At 37.9% G+C, this 21522-nt stretch overlaps 1 protein-coding gene across 9 annotated transcripts in view; it reads right to left on the minus strand.

The window, feature by feature from the left end:
• The window catches only part of Sntg1 (syntrophin, gamma 1), a 941919-nt gene extending 920629 nt beyond the window's left edge, over positions 1–21290 (minus strand). For 5 of the 9 annotated variants that reach the window (XR_001778003.2, XM_006495573.4, XM_017312321.2 and 2 more), the window contains exon 1: positions 17766–21290. The gene's annotated coding sequence lies outside the window, so the exon portion shown is untranslated. The remainder of the gene's footprint in view (positions 1–17765) is intronic. The other 4 variants (NM_001290392.1, NM_001290393.1, NM_001290390.1 and 1 more) reach the window with 1 other exon arrangement.
• Between the last annotated feature and the right edge of the window lie 232 nt (positions 21291–21522).

Below are 21522 nucleotides of genomic sequence, written 5' to 3' on the forward strand. Positions count from 1 at the left end.
AAGCTCCTGCAATAAATTCTAATTAGACTCACTGGGACACACATGTACACATGAAAGTAGAAGGCATGCTTGTTCAAAAGGAAGTTCACAGCGATAGAGGTGGAGGTGGATAGAAGGAGAGAATGGGGACATGAAAATAAATAAAATTCCTATAAATGTATGAAACTATCAAACAATGAAACATTAAATGACTAAGAAATTTAGATAGCCAATAAATAGTTAAAAAGCATTTTTGTACCATTAGCCATCAGAGACATGCAAATTAAAGCAGCTTTGTAACTATTTCACCATAATCAGAATGGGTATCATCAAGAAAATAAATGACAAGTTCTGCTGAAGACTGGAGGAAAGAGGAACACTTCTTCAGAGCTAGTAGGAGTGAATGCAAATATTGGGAGTCAGTGTGGAAATCAGTATGCTATTGCCTTAAAAGTAAAATACAGAGCTACAGTGGGACCCAAAAATACTGCTCTTCCATGTTTACTGTTGGACTGTTTATCACAGCCAGGTATTAGAACCCACCTAAACATCCACAAAAAGAGTAACAGATAAGAAAAAGTAGTACATATTCATATTAGACTTTAATTCAGCTATAAAGAAAATGAAATCATAACATTTGCACAAAAAAGATAGAATGGGAAGTACCATGCTAATCAAAATAAGACAAACTCAGAAAGGCAAATATCACATGTGCCCTTATATGAACTCAGATTAAAAATTGCTAGTGTACCACTTACATATCTCATAAAAAAGCAAAAAGCTAATGGCTAACTAGAGGCTTCAATTCTACTAGCAATCGTTTATGGTGCTGAAAGTGACTCTACACAATGCCAGAGGAGAAAGGTAACCATGCAGCCAGCTACAACCTCTGTGGTATTCAGCAGTTGACTTGCCTGCAAAATATGCTGTCACTATAGGGCAACAAGCATTGTGGTAATTGCTAAACCCTCTCTGGCTGGATTAAAGGCTCATTGCATGAAATGGAACTCATGCCAAGAACCTGAGACTTTATAGAGATAGGTCTAAGAAAAGCCACATACTATTGTTCTGATAAAGGAACATTTGTGGCTATAAAATGACTCCTAATGACATTCTGCTATACCTATGGATCAGAGCTCACTCATCATTAGGGAATCAGAGACCCACAATTGGAAAATGTGCACAGATAGAGACCTTGGGGCACTCAGCCCTAAATGGGATGTCTTCATCAAACCCCTCCCCTCAGAAAAGGAGACAGAAAGATTGTTAGAGATAGAGTGATGAATGACTCCAGGAAAACAGTATCTTCGAGAAGCAACAGGGCTGATACACATATGAACTCACAGAGACTGTAGCAGCATGTGCAGGGCTTGCACAGGTTCTAGTTAGACCAGGTTCCAGCACTGAGAAGGGGACATGGACATGGGCACTCTGACCAAGAGGTTATCTGTAATTGATACTCTCTTGCATTAGATAGCCAACACAGTTCAAATGAACTCAATGGTATTTCTGTAGATTCTTTGTCTTGTTGCTTTGTTTGAGCATTTTTGTCATCTTATATGTCTTTATGGTTTCCAATTTTTTTTTGTTTGGGGGTTTTATTTTGTGTGTGTGTGTGTGTGTGTGTGTGTGTGTGTGTGTGTGTGTGTTCTCAGTTTTCATTTTGTTTGGTTATTTCTGATTTTGGTTTGGAGTTGAATGTTGGGGGAATGTGGAGAGAAATTGGGGGAAGGAAAAATATGATCAAAATATATGGTTAGAAAATTTTACTTTCAAAAACTTTGTGTGTGTGTGTGTGTGTGTGTGTGTGTGTGTGTGTTCATATGAGGGGCATAAAACGAAAGAGAATTTCATCAGTGAGGAGGAAGAAGCTTAACAAAAAAAGATAAATGAGGGAAATAGAACATAAATGATAATAAAGTAGAAAATGGAATTATCTGGAGGGAAAAAAGAAACAGAAGAGGGTAGAAGGCACAAGAAGACAATAGGAAAGGGAACCTCATGAGAATGAATTATGATGATTCATATATGCGGAAATGCCATGATAAAATCCATTACTTCCTATGGTAGCCTGAAAACTAATAAAAATATACTGATTTCTATAGTATTTATGAATATGTATTAATTGTAAATAGTATGCTACTAAATAATATAAAAAGATGTATATACATGTGTCTGTATATACTTCATCTGATTAAGAAAGCACATTTATTCATCTGTGTGTGTACACACGTGCACATGTGTCAGCATACACATACCAATGTGTATGTGGAGGTCAAGGAACACTTGTTTGAATGAATTTTCTCCTTGCACCATGCGACTCTTAGGGATCAAACTCATGTCATCAGGTTTGAAGGCAAATGCTTCAACCCACTGGGCAATCTAGCTGGCCCTCTCACAATTATTAAGAGCTCTGTGACTTTATAAATAATTAAGATGGTTTTCTCTTCTGGTACACATGTAATTCAGTCATGAGGATCATGCTAAATGTTCCTAAATGTATTTTTAGTAGCTTTTTGTACAGTGCTTTGCATTTGATTCTTTCCATGTATAGGTAGAAATTTTTCAAATCTAAAGTATTTCTCAGTTTTATCATTCTATGACTGGAATGTCTGAGAGAAGGAGGAAAGATTTGTGCCGTTAATGGTTTCCTAAGTGCAGTTTGTAATCTTTTGCCCTACTGGACCTTGAGGAAGCTGAGCATCACAGAAAGCAATATGTGGTAGATAAAAGTAAGCTTATAGAGGACAGGAAGCCACTAGAAGGAAAGGGACTAGGAACCACAAATAATCTTCAAGGCACAGCCCCGTGTCATAATTGCTCAGATAAGGGCTCACTTCTCAATGTTTCTGCCAGCTAGGAAAGCAGCATCACCAACAGGGAAGCAAGACTGTAATGCACAAAGCTGCCAGAAACATTTCATAGTCAACCATAATAGCTGTGTAATGTTCACAACAGAAGCTTTTATATCCTCCAGAATATTTTAACTACTCAGTGCAACTTGACTTCAACGCTATATGGAATGGTAGTTTTACTCCCCTTCATAACAATTCAATTCCTTTCTTGCCCACAGAGATTGCTGGATGTCTGCTCTGTGTTTTGTTTTCCTCCAGTTAAGGTTTCAATTTTCTGCCTCTTTTGTGCAACACTCTGTAGGGTTAGCTAAAGCAAAGGGATGAGTTGCTTAATATGATATCCATGGCGTAGGCGTCTCAGCCAGATTCAAGCTCTGATAACTACAGCCATGACAGCTGCAGTCACAAGGTGAGAGATGGCTTCAATCCTGCATGGACCACTTGCTTCTTTTGATCCTAACCACTCACTAGACCACTGCAGAGGAGATCTTGAAGCACAGATGAACTCAAATGAATGCCATAAAATCAGATAGTTGGATAATGGTTCTTCCGAAAGCTATGAATGCCATGCCTGTTTGCTCCGGCAGATCCCAACTGAGGGCAATGCTCCACAAGTCAAACATTCTGTCAACAAATGGCACAGCCGAGCCTGGGCTCCTACCTATTCATGAGGAGATCAGAAAGAGTCAATATGCAGCCAAAAGTGGAGTGAATCACATGTTCACTCTTCTTCCTCAAGGAATTATGTTTTCTTACAGTCTGTAAGTTGTAAATGAAAGATCTATTATTTTGTAAACTGGTTTCTGGGCCACTACTATCTATGAAATGCACTTTGTCATTGTGTGCCTCTCCTCATTTCCCATGCTATTCATTCACATACACACACACACACACATACACACACACACCTTTCCTTAATGACAAATCAAAGATTGGTCTTAAGTTGTTAAAGAACCAATTGTTTCCCTATTGATTTTTCTATGCTATGATTTTCTTTGTTTACATTAATTGCATTCTTATATTAATTGTTGCCTTTCTTCAATTTGCATTATTTTTTAATGTCTTTAGAAGTTATATTGTTCTTACTAATTTTATTCCTTTTTACTGTCTAAAAAAATATTTGTCTTTAAATTTACTTTTAAATTATCTGTGCTCGACAATTTCTTGTGTGTGGTATTTATCATTTTTCTATTTAAAAAGAGCTGTACTCAGCTATTAAAAAGAATGAATTTATGAAATTCCTAGGCAAATGGATGGACCTGGAGGGCATCATCCTGAGTGAGGTAACACAATCACAAAAGAACTCACACAATATATACTCACTGATAAGTGGATATTAGCCCAGAAACTTAGAATACCCAAGATGTAAGATACAATTTGTGAAACATATGAAACTAAAGAAGAACGAAGTGTGGACACTTTGCCCCTTCTTAGAATTGGGAACAAAACACCCATGGAAGGAGTTACAGAGACAAAGTATGAAGCTGAGACGAAAGGATGGACCATCTAGAGATGGCCATATCTGGGGATCCATTCCATAATCAGCTTCCAAACGCTGACACCATTGCACATGCTAGCAAGATTTTGCTGAAAGGACCCAGATATAGCTCTCTCTTCTGAGGCTATGCCAGGGCCTAGCAAACACAGAAGTGAATGCTCACAGTCAGCTATTGGATGGATCACAGGGCCACCAATGGAGGAGCTAGAGAAAGAACCCAAGGAGCTAAAGGGATCTGCAACCCTATAGGTGGAACAACAATAAGTAAGAAGCTTTGCTGACAAAGGTTAAGAGCTGCACCAGTCTGTTGATATAAGTACACATGTGCACACATGGTATACTTTGTCTATAGTTTATAGATCCATTCACCTCCTTGGGGGTACACTGGTTGCCCAAAGCTTAGTATTTATGAATAAACCTGCTATAGATATTCCTGTAAAAATGTTGTGTGTAGATAAGTTTTTATTTCATTTGGGTACATACCATGTAGTATTGCTGGATCTTCAGTAACCATATGGTTAGACTTTGATGAAACTGCATGGGGAAGATAGCTCTACTTCTGGGCATTGCTACCAGTACTGAACAAGAGCTCCTATTTTTGTATGACCTCTCCAGTATTGTTGATACTTTGGAATTTGGCCATTTTAATTTTCTATTTTTATTTATTTATTTCAGTAAATATTGTAGTTGTACCAGTGTTTACTATTTAGTGTTCAATTTTAATTTACTTTTCTAATCATTTAATTAGAAAAATTAATGGAAAACATGTTTGAGTGCTTGTCTGCCAGCTATGATATCTCCTTTGAGTTATTTTTAAAGATCTTTTACATAATTTTAATTGGGTTGACTTTTTAATTGTTGTATTTTAAGAATTCTTTATGTGTGTTGGATAATAATTCTTTATGTGTGTTGCACCTTTATCAGGTGCAGTACTGAAATTTTTTTCCCCCATGGTGGCTTGCTTTACTGTCCTTTGAATATTGGTTTCTCAGAGAAGCTTTTAATTTTGATGAATCCGGGTTATCTAGCAGTTCTTTTTCAGATGATATCCTTAGTGCTATACCAAGAAAAGTCAGGGATATATCCAAGGATGCACAGATTTTCACCTACATTATATTTAAGAGCTTTGTTAGTTTGTGTTTCATATTTAGGTAGATTGTAAGCTAATTTAGGAGAATAAGGTAAAGTTCAGAATCTTTTTTATTGCATATAGATGTTCAAGTGTTTCAAAACCACTTATTAAAAAACTAGTGCCATCTAATAATCAGCCTCCAAATGCTGACACCATTGCATACACTAGCAAATTTTTGCTGAAAGGACCCTGATATAGCTGTCTCTTGTGAGGCTATACCGGGGCCTAGCAAACACAGAAGTGGATGCTCACAGTCAGCTATTGGATGGATCACAGGGCCCCCAATGGAGGAGCTAGAGAAAGTACCCAAGGAGCTAAAGAGATCTGCAACCCTATAGGTGGAACAACAATATGAACTAACCAGTACCCCCCTGAGCTCGTGTGTCTAGCTGCATATGTATCAGAAGATGGCCTAGTCGGCCATCATTGGAAAGAGAGGCCCATCGGTCTTGCAAACTTTATATGCCTCAGTACAGAGGAATGCCAGGGCCAAGAAGTGGGAGGGGGGAGGGGAAGGGGGAGGGGAGGGGGGGCTTTTGGGATAGCATTGGAAATGTAAATGAAGAAAATATCTAATAAAAAAAAGACTAGTTGTTTTTATTTTATTTTAAATTAAATCCTATTTTGATGTAAATCTGTAATCCCATTTGAGGTAAAGGGAACATGAGTTTCATACCATTCTGGCCTGCACTGTCTCTAAACAAATCAATCTCTTGGTGAGAGCTAGAGCTAGCAGTCAGAGGTGGAGTCCTTGCTTGGTGTGTGTGAAGCCCTGGGCCAATCCCCAGAAGGGAAATAAGACAAACTCTTGGTGACCGCCTGTACCTTAGTGCTGCAGTAATTTTAACTTTGGCATAGTTTATTTTATAGCACAATGTACACTTCAACTCTATAAATGTATTTGTGAGATTCTTAAGAATAAACATTGTAAATGACATTTTGGCAAAGTATGTACGGATTTTTAGAATTTTCTCTAATGCATCCTTTTTTGTTGCTATGATATATGTAGGAAATTATAAAATGGTACTTAGGATCTCAAGATATCAATATACCAATATTTCTGTCAGAGCTTTTTTTAAAAAATTATTCTGTTTTATGCTTGCTACATATCAGAAATCGATGCTTATAGACCAAGAGAAACTAGTATTGCATGGAATGATTCAGTGGTGGAAAGTCGGCATTTGAAATGCAATGGAACATGACTGGGTCAAAGTATAGGTTCTCTCTAGAACACTGCTAATCTGTTCAACATATGTTGCTATGCTAACATCTTTGACAGAAGTTAGACACACAGAGAGAAAGACTTATTTATGTTACTATATAAAAAAAACATCTTGTATGTAACACCTCTTCAGGTGTTAACATCAAACAAAAAGCGATGTAAATAAATGTCCTTCAACAGGAAGCAGGCAAAAAAAGTAGCAAATCTATATACTGGGAGGTTCTCAGTTACAAAAGTGCAAACAACTTATGTGTGCTAAAGCTTGTGCTTCAAGGACAGCACCTCAGTAACTACGGATTGCTAGATACTAAATGGTCCCACGCAGCAAGCTTACAGAGGCAGAAAACAGAAAAGTGTGCACTGAGCCACACTACAAAGAGAACATTTCTGTGTTAGTAAAGCACTGTGTGTCCTGACTATGGATGTGATTCTGAAAAATTCCATGTAGAGTAATGATACAGAAATACATACTCAAGGTGCAGATGAGTCCAGGTGAACACTGATGAGACCCAAAGAAAGGCTAGATTCTAATTTTCACAGGATAGCACAAATATCAATTTTTGGTCTAACTACAAACTCTAGTTGGGTATGGTGAATCAAGTCCCACAAGAAACTATATAACTTCCTTACTGTTTATAACGATCTCAAAATAAAAATATGAAATACATCGATTGTCTAAATCCAACGTTGCCCTGCCTGCCTTAGGAAACCTTGCACCCTGCTCTTTCTCCTCCAGCTCCTTTATTCGTTTCCCTTTTCTATGCTAGAGATTGATAATCGTTCAACTTTCACCACTCCTCAAATATAATCATTACCTAAATGGTTCTGCTTAAACTCGGGCATGAACTAAACTTTAAAATCATAACAAATATCACATATCTCCCAAGGGCTAGCTGGATATAGCAATCAATAAAAGTATTTCCATCTCTGTCCAGCAACAACATCTTGACTGTACAATGACTTTGCTGTGCTTCATTACACTTTAATCTTCTTGAACTTGGTGATCCAGCTTAGTTTTTAAAATGAATCTTTAATGTATAAGCAAATCACTACCAAAAGGACATCTCTGATTGACAAGCTGCACTTGCCTTCTCATTGGTATCCTGGCAACTTGATGTTGAAAACAAGAATTGTAGTAAACTAAGCAAGACAAATGCTAAACAGAGATTTTTAGTAAGTTACTTTTTCCTTTAGAGTATATCCATTTCTGTTCATGAAAGAATAATTACCAAAAACAGCTGGAATATATTTTCGTGCACTACATATAAAATTATTTTGCAATTGTGCATTTTTTTGAAACTTAGGTGTTTCAACCCTTTATTAGTTATAAATCTGAAACTTTATTGCTTTTTACAGATTTCATCTATACTAATCTTAATCGCTAAACTGTATCTTGAAATTTTCTCCAAAATACCCTAGAAAATTACAAACCCACTAGTATTACAGGAACATGTATGTTATTTTAACCAAGCAATATGTATATTTAATGATGCTTCATAGTGTCGTGGCTCTCATGTTAGACATTTATTGTTAATGCATTTTCTAACATATCTTATTAAAAGCCATTAAAACCTGCAGCTGCATCCCATAATCATCCACTAAATACAAGGACAGCATTTATAAAAGATCTCCTTGTTCAAAATACTGCCATACAGATCACAAATCCTTCATTGCCAGCCAGGAAGCTTTTATTCTTTACAAAAAGAAATGCTAAGTAATTCATCACATGCCAGCCTTTTTTTCCCTTTTAATTTCCATATAGTGGCCTTAGTCCAAGTGTTCAAAATCCACATTCATCAGGAACAATTATGATATAGGCTCAGAATGACACTTAAATTTTTTATTTGAGTGCCATGTTTCTCCTGAGGCTCAGCCTCTTAAAATGCAGCCATGCTCTATATGTAAAGGGACAGTAATTGGCTTAGCTGAGCATATGACATTGAGGCTCCTGTGCAAATACTCTAGGTCTGCATACCAAAGGAGGAAACTATGTGATTTACAATCTCATTAATTTTGTAGCACAAAAAAAAAATCCTGTTCAAAGTTTTATATGCTTATAAAAGTAATGTATGTTGTTTATCTAATTTGATTAATTTACTAGTCTTTGATCATACCTTACTTACCCATATCATCTCCCGAAAGAGTTTCATATAAAAACAAAAGCAGGATGAGACTCCAAAGGAATTTCATTATTGAGAAAAAGGCCTTTGAGCATAATAGAAATTCCTGAGTCACAAAACAGTTACTCCTTTTTATGCACGATTACATTTTTCAACATTCCTCCATAACTTTCACAATGTTCTAAAATTTGTCAGCTATTTTATATTTATTTATTTATTTATTTATTTATGCTCATGTTTTCTTTAAATAACAGCTATAGTTAAAAGGAAAATGAACAGAAAACTATATTCTGATAGAATAGTAATAGCAACAGAAAACAATAGTAAATGACAGGTAGGCCTGAGTCACTACATTTTTCACAAGTTTATAAAAAGGTTATATCCAAAAAGATTACATTTAGTACATTCATCTACATATAGCTATTTTTGATTCTGAGGGAATAAATTATCCCATTTCATAACATAGTCAAGACATAAATAGCCAGTTGTCACTACATGAAAAATGAGGGTGCTGATTATTTCAATAGGAACACTTATATATAAAGCTACAACCACATAATTCTTTGAGAGCACAGATTGCTGACTTATCTATGTTTCCATAAGTACAGGTGGTGCACACAGATGACACAGGGTGCCACTGAGACCAAGCTAGCTGTTGGTCTTAAGAATACAGATAACTGCACCTCATACCACGTCCCCCGCCTCTTCCACGCAGATCAGGACGTCCCCACCCAGGACTTTGTGCTCCACAGTGATCCCCTGCAACAGCTCCCATTAATGCTTTCGGCTGTCTGATCTCTCAGCAAGGATGGAATAAATTGCCCACTGTTTGGTGGTACATTAACTTCTTTGGGTTACTGGGGAGTCTTTTAGTGTACTGAAAGGTAATTTGCTAAATGGTACATTGTTGATTTAGAAAACTTAATTGGCCTCTAGAAAAGTAGATAATTTACTCCTGCAGGATGCATGATAAAGCCAGACTGTTACACAGGGAATTTAAGTGGTTCAAGAAAAAAAAAAAAAAAAACTTGAGCATCAGATAAATGGTAATTTACACTTTGCCTGAACCGCCTGGGGATTACTACCTGTTTCTATGAAATTCTCTATAGGCCTTTTGGGTCGCAGGGTAAACATGCTGATGGCCATCCCTGATGATAGAATTCAATTCCTGGGATCCAAATGACAAAGGAGAGAGTCCATTGCTGCATGCTAAGTTGTTCCCTAACGTTCAATGAGGCATGTATCATGTTTTCATTAATGCATGGACACACATTCTCAGACTTGCACATGTCCCCTCACCCACACAAATAATAAGTAAAATAAAAGTAATGAAGAGTTTAAAGCAAACATAAAGCACAGAACATGACATTAGTGTGTAGCTCTCTTTGAGCTCATTCTGTATATTCAGAATTTTTCAGTTTTTCACATCAAAAGCAAAGAAAAATAATAGTTTATATGAATTTATGATGAGACTGTATAATAAGAAAAAGAGACATACTACTTTTCCAGATTACTTTAACCTCTCAAGTCAATAGCATGCTACATGTTACTAGTAAAGTCAGTATTTTAGTGACTAAAGCAAACATTGTTTTTGTCTTTCATTTGTATTTAACTCAGAGCAAACAAAATGAATTTCAATTCGTGTGTGTGTGTGTGTGTGTGTGTGTGTGTGTGTGTGTATCTATACTTCACTCTTTTATATATACAATATATTTTATATAATATACTACTAAATTGTAATTTTATATTTATAATATAAATTTCTATAATATATAATTACATAATACATATTACCCAAAATGGAGTGTCACCATTGCCAAGAACACCATGACATGGAAAAGCAAGAGGACAGTACAGAGAATATGACACAGTTCTGTGCACTTTTCCTGCCCCTCGCTTTTCTTCTGTATACTTTCCTAAGTATCCTTTTCTCATAATCTTTCTTTTTATCTGGTCTTCCTTCTGAAATATGTGTTGTTCTGCTCATCCATATATTTCTTTCATTTTCTCAGTAGCTTACAGAGTTTCACAGTTTTAGCAGAACCTCCATTCAGAGAACTTCATTAGAAGTGTCAGTTTTCCCTTTCTGATGAAATGCAACCTTCCATCTCTGAAAATTTTTTAAACCTTTCTGAAGAGTACTTTATGCTCTACAAGGAGAAAATAATAGCACTGACCTGACAGGTACAAGGCATACACAGTGTCAGTTGGCTCTGACTTTTGATTCTCTTTTGTGATCTGATGGCATCTAGTCATGCAGTTTTAACTGACAGTTTTCTGAATTTCACCCCATGAAGTGTATCTGTCCTCACCCCAGATCTGGACTCTGCTACAGAACTAAGCCTGGCCCACTATAACTGAATGATTCTCCTAAATTGTGACTTTCAACATTTGATCATGCTGTCAAAGTCAAAATACTGCATGATCCTTTCAAGATCCTCGCACAACTCAATAACTCCTGAAACTGAGTCACCCTAATATAAACTCAATAAAAGACAGTCACAATGGCATTTGTTCATGTGTTCATTCCTTTTGTTATTAAAAAATATTATCATACTCTGAAAAGGGAAGCATGTGACCTGGAAAGAGATGGCTCAGCAGTACAGCATTCTCCTACAAAGGATCCTAAATTTGCTTCACATCAATCACAAAGTATGGCTCATAATCACCTGTAACTCAAGTTCAAAAGGATTTAATTCCTCTGACCACAATAAGCACTTGCATCCATGTGTACATACAGCAGCTCCCACAAACATTTACACACAATTAAAATAATATAATGTCTTTACAATGTAATAATGTAATAAACAAGACAATGGAAGAGAGAGCTCTTCCTAAACCACAAGTAAAATGTAGAAAAGCATGAAAACTCACCCTTAAATTAGAATGTTGACTTAGGAGTTAGAACAACTTATCTGTACTTGCTTTTGATCATAACATCTGAAACTAGTAATGAAAGTCAGCTACATAGTCCTGCTGTCAGAACTATGTAAGATCTCCTAAATTGGCCTCTAGAAGTCATTAACATTGTGCCAAATACCATGGAATAATTTGATTAACAGAAACAAGACAGTGTTAAGTTTCCTGGGGTTTATTTATTATGTTCAATGAAGTTTTCACATACCAATGAAATGCACTCACTTTAAGAGACTGATCAGAAATTTACTATCATAGAATATTGATAAGATATAAAAATTAAAATAAGCTGATTAAGTGAACAGGAGAATTCCATTTTATAATTTATGAGAATGATCCTTAATTGGTGAAAATCATGTACTCAAAGAGAAAAAGAGCAGCCCCTACATTGTACAGTTACTAAATTAGACTACCATGAGCTGACTTATATTGATTTTAAATTCAACCTATGTATTATACCTTGGTGTTAAGTGTAGACAACGAAATTGATCTGTTTTTAAGGCTTAACTTCAAAATTAAAAAGAGACCAGGAAGTCAAAGGGTAAATATTCTAGCTAATCTGCAGCAGGCCTCACATATAACAAATTAGCTAATATTATTTGAAATTGATGGTTAACAAAATTAATATATGACAAAAATCTATTCAATATAAATTACTTTTGTGCTCACTGTTTATTTTCCATTTCTGTGCCTCGGATTATTGTTTCTGAATGACAAAACAGAAGAATATCCACAAAGAATGGGTTCCGGTCTTGAAGACCACACTGAGAACTTCATCTTAACTTTTCACGACGAATCAGTGAACTTTCGTGAGGCATGAAAGCAATGAAGCATTTTTGCAGATTATAACAACTAAAGACAAGTAATTTGGAAATCTTTATTAGAGTAGTCAATAGGATTTCAGGGCATGATTTGTAACTATTTCATACTGTGTTTCACTTTCCCCTGACAAATGCACAATAGTTATCAATTGAAGATCACCTTGTCCCCTCAGTCAGTGTGGTTTTGGAAGAGCCTCCCCACTCAAGTCTTGATAGGCAAGTCCCACAGTTAAAAAGAAAAAGGGGAAGGAATGAAAAAAGGAAGAAGAAATTAATTTGAAACAAAAATTATGTTAACCAAGAATAAGCCAAAGAGATGTAAAAGTTAACAAAACTGGAAGAGGAGAGAGGGAGAGAGAGAGAGAGAGAGAGAGAGAGAGAGAGAGAGAGAGAGAGGAGGTAAGTGAAGACAGGACTATGAGGTGTAAGCGCTATCTCTACACCTGAATCCATTTGTCTGCAAAGTAATCCAGCAAGGAATGGACCAATGGGTCCTGAGCTTGTGCTATGCCCGCCACAAGCACATTAGAGCATGAGAAAGAGTTTTGAGTTCACATGAATCTTTGAGTTTCCATATACTTTCCTTATGGGCACAGTAGTGATTTTACTACAGCATCAAGAATTCATATAAGCTAGTAAGTAAATTAATTTAGCCAATACTACGTAACCATGAATGGAATAAAAGCATGTTGTATGTACTCAGTGCAACACTGTTCTCTCACTCATATCATAAGTTTGCTTCCTATGAGATACTTAGTCCTTACCAAAGATTTGAAGATGAGATGAATTGCCCTCTTTTACTTAAGCATTTTAAAATGTGTTTTATAGGTTTTTAACACATTACTATTAAATTCAGGAGCAATTTCTAAAAGATTGTTTTTTTTATCCATTTATTATGAATAATTGTCAAGTATTCATTCCTTTAAAAAAAGAGAAAGAGAAATTCTTAGCTAAAATTCTGAATGGATGTTAATATATTCACTAAGTATAATAATTATATAATAGTAAACCTATAATTACATTACAATGTTTTATTTTTTAAATATATACATATATAAATTAAAATTGATAAGTAATTATCAATTATTTAATGAATCGCTCAGTAAACTTCAGTGTTCTTTGAGTATTTATAATTCTGAGGAAGCTTCACAATGATAAAAAATAAAATTCTCAGACACAAAAAATTATTTTCTTTCACTTTCTATTCTCTTTCTTAAATCTTTATCATCTATTCCTTCTCTTTCATATAAAAAAACAAGTAGATTCTCACAATTTAAAATTCTATATCCAAATAATTACAAATTATTATTTTCTGGACTAATCATAAATAGTTTAACCATAAAACATACTAGAAATGACTATAATGTCTAACAATCATTTATATTTCTCAAACATAGTACCAGTATACTTCAGTGATAGCCTAGGAACCTATACAAATAAAAATGTTTCTGTGTTGCATTCTAGAAAATGCTATCTGACAAAAACAAATGGTGACGTGATGAAACTTGGGAATCCCTGAAGGGACATGAGCACAGCATAGTTTCAGGCCACATGAAGGCTGCACCCCACACCCACTGCAGGTTCCTCTCAACAGTCAGCCCCACAGAATCTACATTTCACCCATCCCCACAGACCAGAAACCAAACAAAATGCTTTCTTCATGCATTTTCAAATAGTATCAAAGTCTACCTAGTCTTCGGAGTTTCTGTGTCCATACAATTAGTGATAAATTAGAAGAAAATCTTAACAAAAGGACAGTAATAATTTTCCCAAAGGTCTAAATGAAAGGTGATAGACTGAATGGGATACTGCTGGCCTAAATTTGACCAATTGATAAAAACATGGCACTGCTGGTATTAAATATTTTAAAACAAACTCAACCTAGTGTGATATATTTACACCAGAAACAGATGTTAAAAACTACAGCATTATCAGGAAAGTTTTATATTTTCAGCAAAAGAGATTTTACCTACATTCCTGACATGTAATGGTTTTCAGGGAACTTTTTCATGGATGAATGAATGCTGTTAGAAATCCCTTATAATCACACCCAGATCCAACACTGAGGTTCCCAGGAGACTCTCAGACCGTCACGTTCACACCTCCTAGTTGTCCATATCATTTAACCAGCCACTAACATTTAAGAAACACATGTGTATCTATATGTAAAGATCTGCTTCTTACTAACTAATATAGTTTCTCCCATTTGAGGGAAGAAATGAAGCCTCAGTGGGGCGGGTGGCTCATCCTCTCCTCACATCAGCATTTCAGGGAGCCTGGTCATTTTACAACCAAACCACCCTTGTTTTTCCTCATCATAATACATAGCATGTTTGGCGCTGTAATATGCCATGTTTAGCTTGTTCCACTACAGAAAAAGAAAATACTCAGTAAAGGTGCTCTCTGTATGCGTGCTCTGCCATTGCTTGCTGTACAGGTTTTGGGAAAGATATGACCACCAGTTTCTGGCTGATAATATTCTTTTCTTCCTTAGTAGCTTTCACTTCACAGGTAAGAGTGCAATGAACAGATTCATTGTCTGTAATTCCTAGCTTTTACAGAAGATTGGGCAGAATATTGAGAATCTGACTGAAACCCAAACCCAAATACAAGCTAAGCCATAAAACTAAAAACCATTTGGCTAAACTTTTCTGAAGACTACCTAAATATTAACTGACTATTCCAATTTAAGTATCATTAATTCTAGATCATGTTTAGTTTCAGTTTTCATGGCTTGGTGCTAATGCTGTTCACTTACTTGAATTTTAATAAGTTCAAAATTTTTCAAAGCATGAGAATATTATTTTCATATTTAAGAAGCCTTTGATGTTTGGCATCATTATCCCATTTAAACGCTTGCTCACTGTGTATCCTGCAGCTCACTGTGTATCTCATGTGGGCCTCAGCCTTCCTATAGTTGTAGTGTTTCTGCCTTCTCAATGCTTAAATTAGAGGTATGATTTACCACTCCTAGCACCTATGCCCTGTTGTTATAATAATTTATAATTTAAAAAATTGAGTCAGAATTTCTTTCCAAATTGTTATCCCTCTATCTCCAGGCAAAAAGATTCCAGGATTCAAATCACCTCTAGTATTGAGATACTCATTGAGTTGACACTTGCCATACTCATAAAACCTGGAGATAGATAGATAGATAGATAGATAGATAGATAGATAGATAGATAGATAGATAGATAGATTGATAGATTGATAGATAGATAGATATCCAATAGGCAAGGACTGCTTGCATGCATGGGAGACACTTTTTCAAATACAGTGCTGATTTCTTTTCAGAGATGAGTGAAATCAAAATAAAGGCAGATTCCCAATAACCCTGTTACTCTTTTATTGGTTCGCTTATTTACCCACTTACTTACTTGCTTAATTGTGATTAGAGATTAACCTTTAGACAGCTACTAAAGATGCTTACAAAAATTCTATCTCAGTATTTTAACATTTCTCCAGAGACAGCTTCTGGCAAGACCTTCAATACACTTGGTTGAGTTTGGAGTGGTGAATTCAACTTATTTACTTCCAAATCAGCAAAGGGATAGACAAAGGTAACTTTTACTTTACTCAGTTTCTGTTCCATATAGAGAAAGCCTGCCCCCTCCACCACTGAGAAGGGAACTGCGGTCATAAGACACACAGGCTTCATTCCAGAGCACATTCCCACATATCATTTTATGCTCCACTGACTGGGGGAGTCTGTCTACATTAATTAATTAAGAATCAAACTAATAGTCTAGTCACATGCTGTAACTCTGCTAAAATATGATTCCATCTTCCATGTGGCAATCTGCTTCCACATTTCTTAAACTAGAAAAAGAAACAAATTCTGGGCTCCACGGCAATTAGTGCAGATTTTCTAGTCCTCCAAAGATCACTTCTGACCTATCTAGGGCAAACATGCCTCCAAGGAGATGCTGCTCTCTGTGAGGCAGGCAGCTTCGTGGTGAGTGACAGTTAAAAATGACAGTTCCTCAGAGTAGAATTGTTACTCTTGGTCACTATATAACAGGCAGCCATGAGTCTACCAACAAGTACCACCCTGGCTCAGGAGATTGGGCATTCAAAGAAAGAAAGTGAGAGTTACTGTATGTGATGTAAAGGTATTTTATTTTCAGCTATACATGGTTTATAAAATTTAAAAAAAAATTCTTCCAAACTCCTGCAGTTTTTCAAGAGACAAACTCTTTCCACAGACTTGGCTAAGCATATGCCATCACGACTATGAGACTCATTACTGTGAGTCAAAGCTCTCCGTTGAGCAGAATGCAATCGCTGGAATTGAATGAGTTCTTTCTGAAATGCCAGCCATGGACTACACATTTGTATAACTGCTTTTTACACAGAAAACCCCTTTCATTAAAGCCCAATGCTTATCAAGGTCATTGTGGAAGCTGTAATTTTAAAGCTCTAAAGGAAGAGTCTAGAAAGAAGTATCAAGAAAGAATTATCACGTTAAGTATCAAGAAAAATTAATTATCATGTTAAGGTTTATGGTCTATTAGTAACTGATTAGTCTCTATCACTTGATTTCAGAAACAAATAGGTTTTGTAGAACTAATCAGTCAGAATACTGAAGGAACCCTACTCTCTTACAGACGCACAAGGAAGCTGCTCACTTCCTGCCTTGAGATATCTGTTGATAAGTCTAAGGTCTAGCTACACTTGGGGACTCTGATTACAAAAGGGATCAGATATTGATGCGTACATATTTTGTGCCTTAAACATTTTAACAAAATATAACCATTTAGAATATTACAAGAGGTGATTGAGCCATTTCCAACTTTTTGATATATTTAAATTTCAAATATATATTTCAGATGCAATATAACACAACCAGAGTCGCTTTTAGCTAAATATGTATGATCGCCAAACACCAGTGCACATTAGTTTTAAAGAAAACAATAAGATACACAGAGATCCCCAAAGCTATTAGTTAAGCAAGAAGAAAATGTCCAAGTAAAAGTTTGCTATACTAATGTAAGCCAACTACATATTGTTGTCACCTCTGTCAAGAGATTCCAGAAAAGTAAAATTCCAGACTAATTTATCAAGGAAGAGATTTTCTAAGATACTAATCTAGGAATTATTACTTTTAAACAACCAGAAGTACTCATTTTCCTTAATTCTCAGCATCTTTGTATCTTTTCTGTTAAACCTTGCAAAGTCATTAGTGTGTGGTGAAACACAGATGTAATAGTATTATCACATACCTGCTGAGCAGAGGAATTGACGTCTTCTCAGCTTCTTTAATGTTGGGGTTTTAGTATCTCTGACCTCTCACAAAGCTGTCTCCACAACAGCTGCAATCCACTCAGGGACGTTCTTATTTTAAAAACTCTGGGCCTTTGAGAATTTCAATTCCTACTGCAACGCCCATGGTTCTTTGGTGCTTCTAAGAACTTCAACTCCACTCTTCTGCCTGCATTCCCCGGAGTCCTGTATAGAAATTTTTCTTGAAGTTGCTGCCTAGAGTTTAACTAGGTTGATATGAGTGGTAGAGGATGAGGAGGGCTGGTTTTCGTCCATCAAGGAAGGGGACCAGAGGCACCGCCTTTTAGCTGCTAAGAGCTCTTGTAGATGACTGTGGCCAGGAGGACAGCAGCAGAGGCAGCAGCAGCAACACAGTTGGGTCTCCCAGGCAGCCACGCAGCTGGGAGACGCTGTCCATCCCTTCCGGTGCTGAAGCGAGGGGAACCAGGACCCCTTAGTCTACTCCAGACCCTATACTCCTGCTAAGGCCTCTTCCAGACTTCTAGCTTTGCCGTTTCTCCGCCGTGTTTCATTTCTTGGGGATTAATGGTCTCTCCATCTTGATACCCTTATGTGTATACGCTGGCAACGTTTCCGGAGAGGCAGAAATCCGTGGGAAACAAATGCTGAGCCTCTTCTAAGTTCACAGCGGCTCTGAGTAGGTTTCCTAATGGTAGAAATGAAAAAAGAACGCACGAACACGGGCGCGCGCACAAGCGCGCACAGGGACGGGGGACAGAGAGAAAGAGACAGGGGAGAGAAGGGGGAGGAGGAGAGAAGCTGAGCACTGTGGAGACTGTAGAGGTGCTTTTGGGAAGCTCGTGGGTCCTTAATTACATAAGATGAGAAGGGCTATTTTGGAGGTCCCCCTGCGATCTTGCTTCCTAACCAGGGCGCGGACACGTTCACATTTTCGGAGCTCTAGATGGAATTCCGAGATGACAGAGTAAGGATGCTCAGTTCCCAGATACACAGACAGACTCTTGTCAGAAAATGCAGAAACCGTGAAAGGGCCAGGAAAAGGCTAGGGATACCTTTGTTTCCGAGAGGCTGTATCGCCGCGAAGAGCTTAGCCGTGGCCGGGAGCCCCAGACAGGGACAGCAGGGACAGGGAGGTTGGGTTCCAGCTCCCGCCCTCCCACCGCCTACAGCCCGGGTTCCCGCAGGGGCGGGGGCGTGTCGCCGCACAAAAGACTGGATGAGGGTAGTGGATCAGGTAGGCAGGGCTGTTATCCCTAAAAGGCTCCAGCAAGGCCTAGGCACCGGACCGAGACGTCCCCCGGGTTACTTAGCTCCGCGGTCAGGCTTCTGGTGGCTTCCAGTAGAGAAGCTTGCGGTGGAATTGGACGCGGGTTCGAGAAGGTGGCCCTGTAGGAGGCCGCCGAGGTTCCGCCGCCCACACAAGGCAACTGGTGCAGGCACGAATGGAGTGAGATGGGGGAACTGAAATACACAGAGTGAGAATGGGGCAATCTGCTTAACACGGCGTCTTTGCGGAGCTCTGAGTGACTGTGGTAAGGCTGAAGAGCGCCCCACAAACGCCAACCTGGGTAAGCGCCCAGCTCCAGCTGAAGAACTTGTGCAGCGCAGACTTGTGCACCCGGAGTTTGTTCCGACCGAGGGGGGCGTGCAGGCTTAGCGCAGGGACAACGCGTGGGCACGCAGTGCTGCTGGGTGCTCGCTCCTATCCACCTCCGGCTGCACTGGGAAAGTCGTGGAGTGATTGCACGAGCGTCTCCCGCTGGGTTTCCGCGCCCCTATGGCCGGAGCTGCGGCGCCCGCATTTTACGCAGTTCACTGGGCTGTAGGGTGGATGCGGGAGGCGACAGCACCGCCAAAGGCCTGGCGACTGCCCTGGGGGAAACTAAGGAGTTCTGGAGAAGTGCACTGAGCATCCTTCCTCCAGCACGAACCCTCCTTTCCCTGGTCTGGGGCCATTCCTTGCATTAGCTGCACCCCCTGGCTCGCGCTAGAAGAGGCCCCCAGTAAGTGTCGCCCTCGTTTCGGGATGCTTTGTGGAGCTACCCCTCACAGAAAAAGCTCAAGGGACCAGGCTCGCATCCACTTTCTCCACATCTGAATTTTGGAGTCCAAAGGTTGCCTAGTTGATGATGCGCTTCAGCACTCTGAGATAACACTACATAAGATGCAATTTAGCACTAGGAGCTAATTTTAAAAGAGCTGCTTTGTTTTCCGGTTCCTGGAGAAATAAATTCTCCAGTATTATTGTAAATTACGTTTCCCACTTCGTTCTACCAATGCAAACATGTGTTTCTGTTATCCATGCAAACAAATACGTCTTTCTCCAAATAAGTTAAAGTAGTTGCCCTATTTTTGGTTAGAGAATGAAAATGGCTTGTTTAAAGGCTGTGTTTGCCTGTTGTGGCCAACCCCTGAAAATAAATGGGTTTTCTTTGCTGTTTTGCATGCTTGTTTCAATTGATTCACGTAATTGTTTGAATCATTTTCTTTGTACATGTAGAAACATGAATCATACAGGAAATTAGCACAGCAAATAAAAGCCTTTAAGTGAAGCACCGAGATGTTGCTAATTGAAAACATATGCGCTTCATTATCCAACCACAGGGAGAGATTTCCCTTTGTAGAGCACAGATTCATGCTAATAACAGAGCCTCCCTCTCCATCCTCCCCTCCTCCCTCTCTCCTGCCACCCTCTCTTGCCACCAAGAAAAAAGAAAGGGTTGATTAATTTGAACTGTCAGACTAGCTGATTATGACAGTTTGATGTCTTTTTTTGTGAAGAAACAAACCTGTAGCACATTCCTCCTAGTCAACCTGTTCAAAGCATTGTGGGACAAAGATGATGAAGTGTATCACCGGATGCTACAAATGTATATAAATGAAGTGTAAATAAATAAAGTATAAATAAAACAGGGACAGATAGTCTGAGGTGAACTGAAGAGCTATTTTAAGTAAATTTTCTGTTGGATAAGATTTGTCCAAAAAATCATTTAAATCACTTTTATTCTTAAAGGTTACTTTTATTTTCTAAATGTTCTTATATAGAATGTATAAATAGAATACAGAAGGTAAGTTAGCACAACAACCTATGAAAAACAGGCAGTGACCAGAGTCCTCAACTGACCTAGTCAACACTCAATATAAAAAATTAGGTAGTGTTCAATTTAAAGTTTCAGTGCCTTCAGTTGAATTCTACTCTGTTTCTTTTTATTGTATCAAATACAACTAAAAATACCTATAGGCAAGTATGTCTGAAATGAAACAACTATCTTGATGTGTTCTGAGGACTTCCTAACGAAGTGGTGCTAGGGGGCACAGTCTTTGCTCATTTTCTGTGTAAGAACTGGTCGGGGGGGGGTGACTTTAATCAGCTCAGCTATTCTTTGTTGAAGATATTCTTTGTTGAGGCTTCATGTGTGCTTGGGGCTTCATGTGTGCTTGTGCTTGTAGCACTGAGCACAATTGGTTTCAGATAAAGGCAGATGCCTCACATTGACTAAGTACAAAACTCAGTCCAGTTTGCTTCTTGTTTGTGGATAGAATGGAGCAGAAGAAAAGTAGTCACCTAAACAGCCACTAGCAACATCCATGAGATCCCATCCCACACCACTTTGTTTTTATGTTTTCTCTTAAGTGATTCTGATGGCTGACTCACTTGAGAAAGAATTTTCTTTTCTGCCACTTAGAAAAGTTGCTTAAACTGTTTAGTTTGTTTCTTCATTTAGTTTTATTGTT

This window comes from Mus musculus, chromosome 1 (genome assembly GCF_000001635.26).
Source record: "Mus musculus strain C57BL/6J chromosome 1, GRCm38.p6 C57BL/6J".
Classification (NCBI taxonomy): Eukaryota; Metazoa; Chordata; class Mammalia; order Rodentia; family Muridae; genus Mus; species Mus musculus.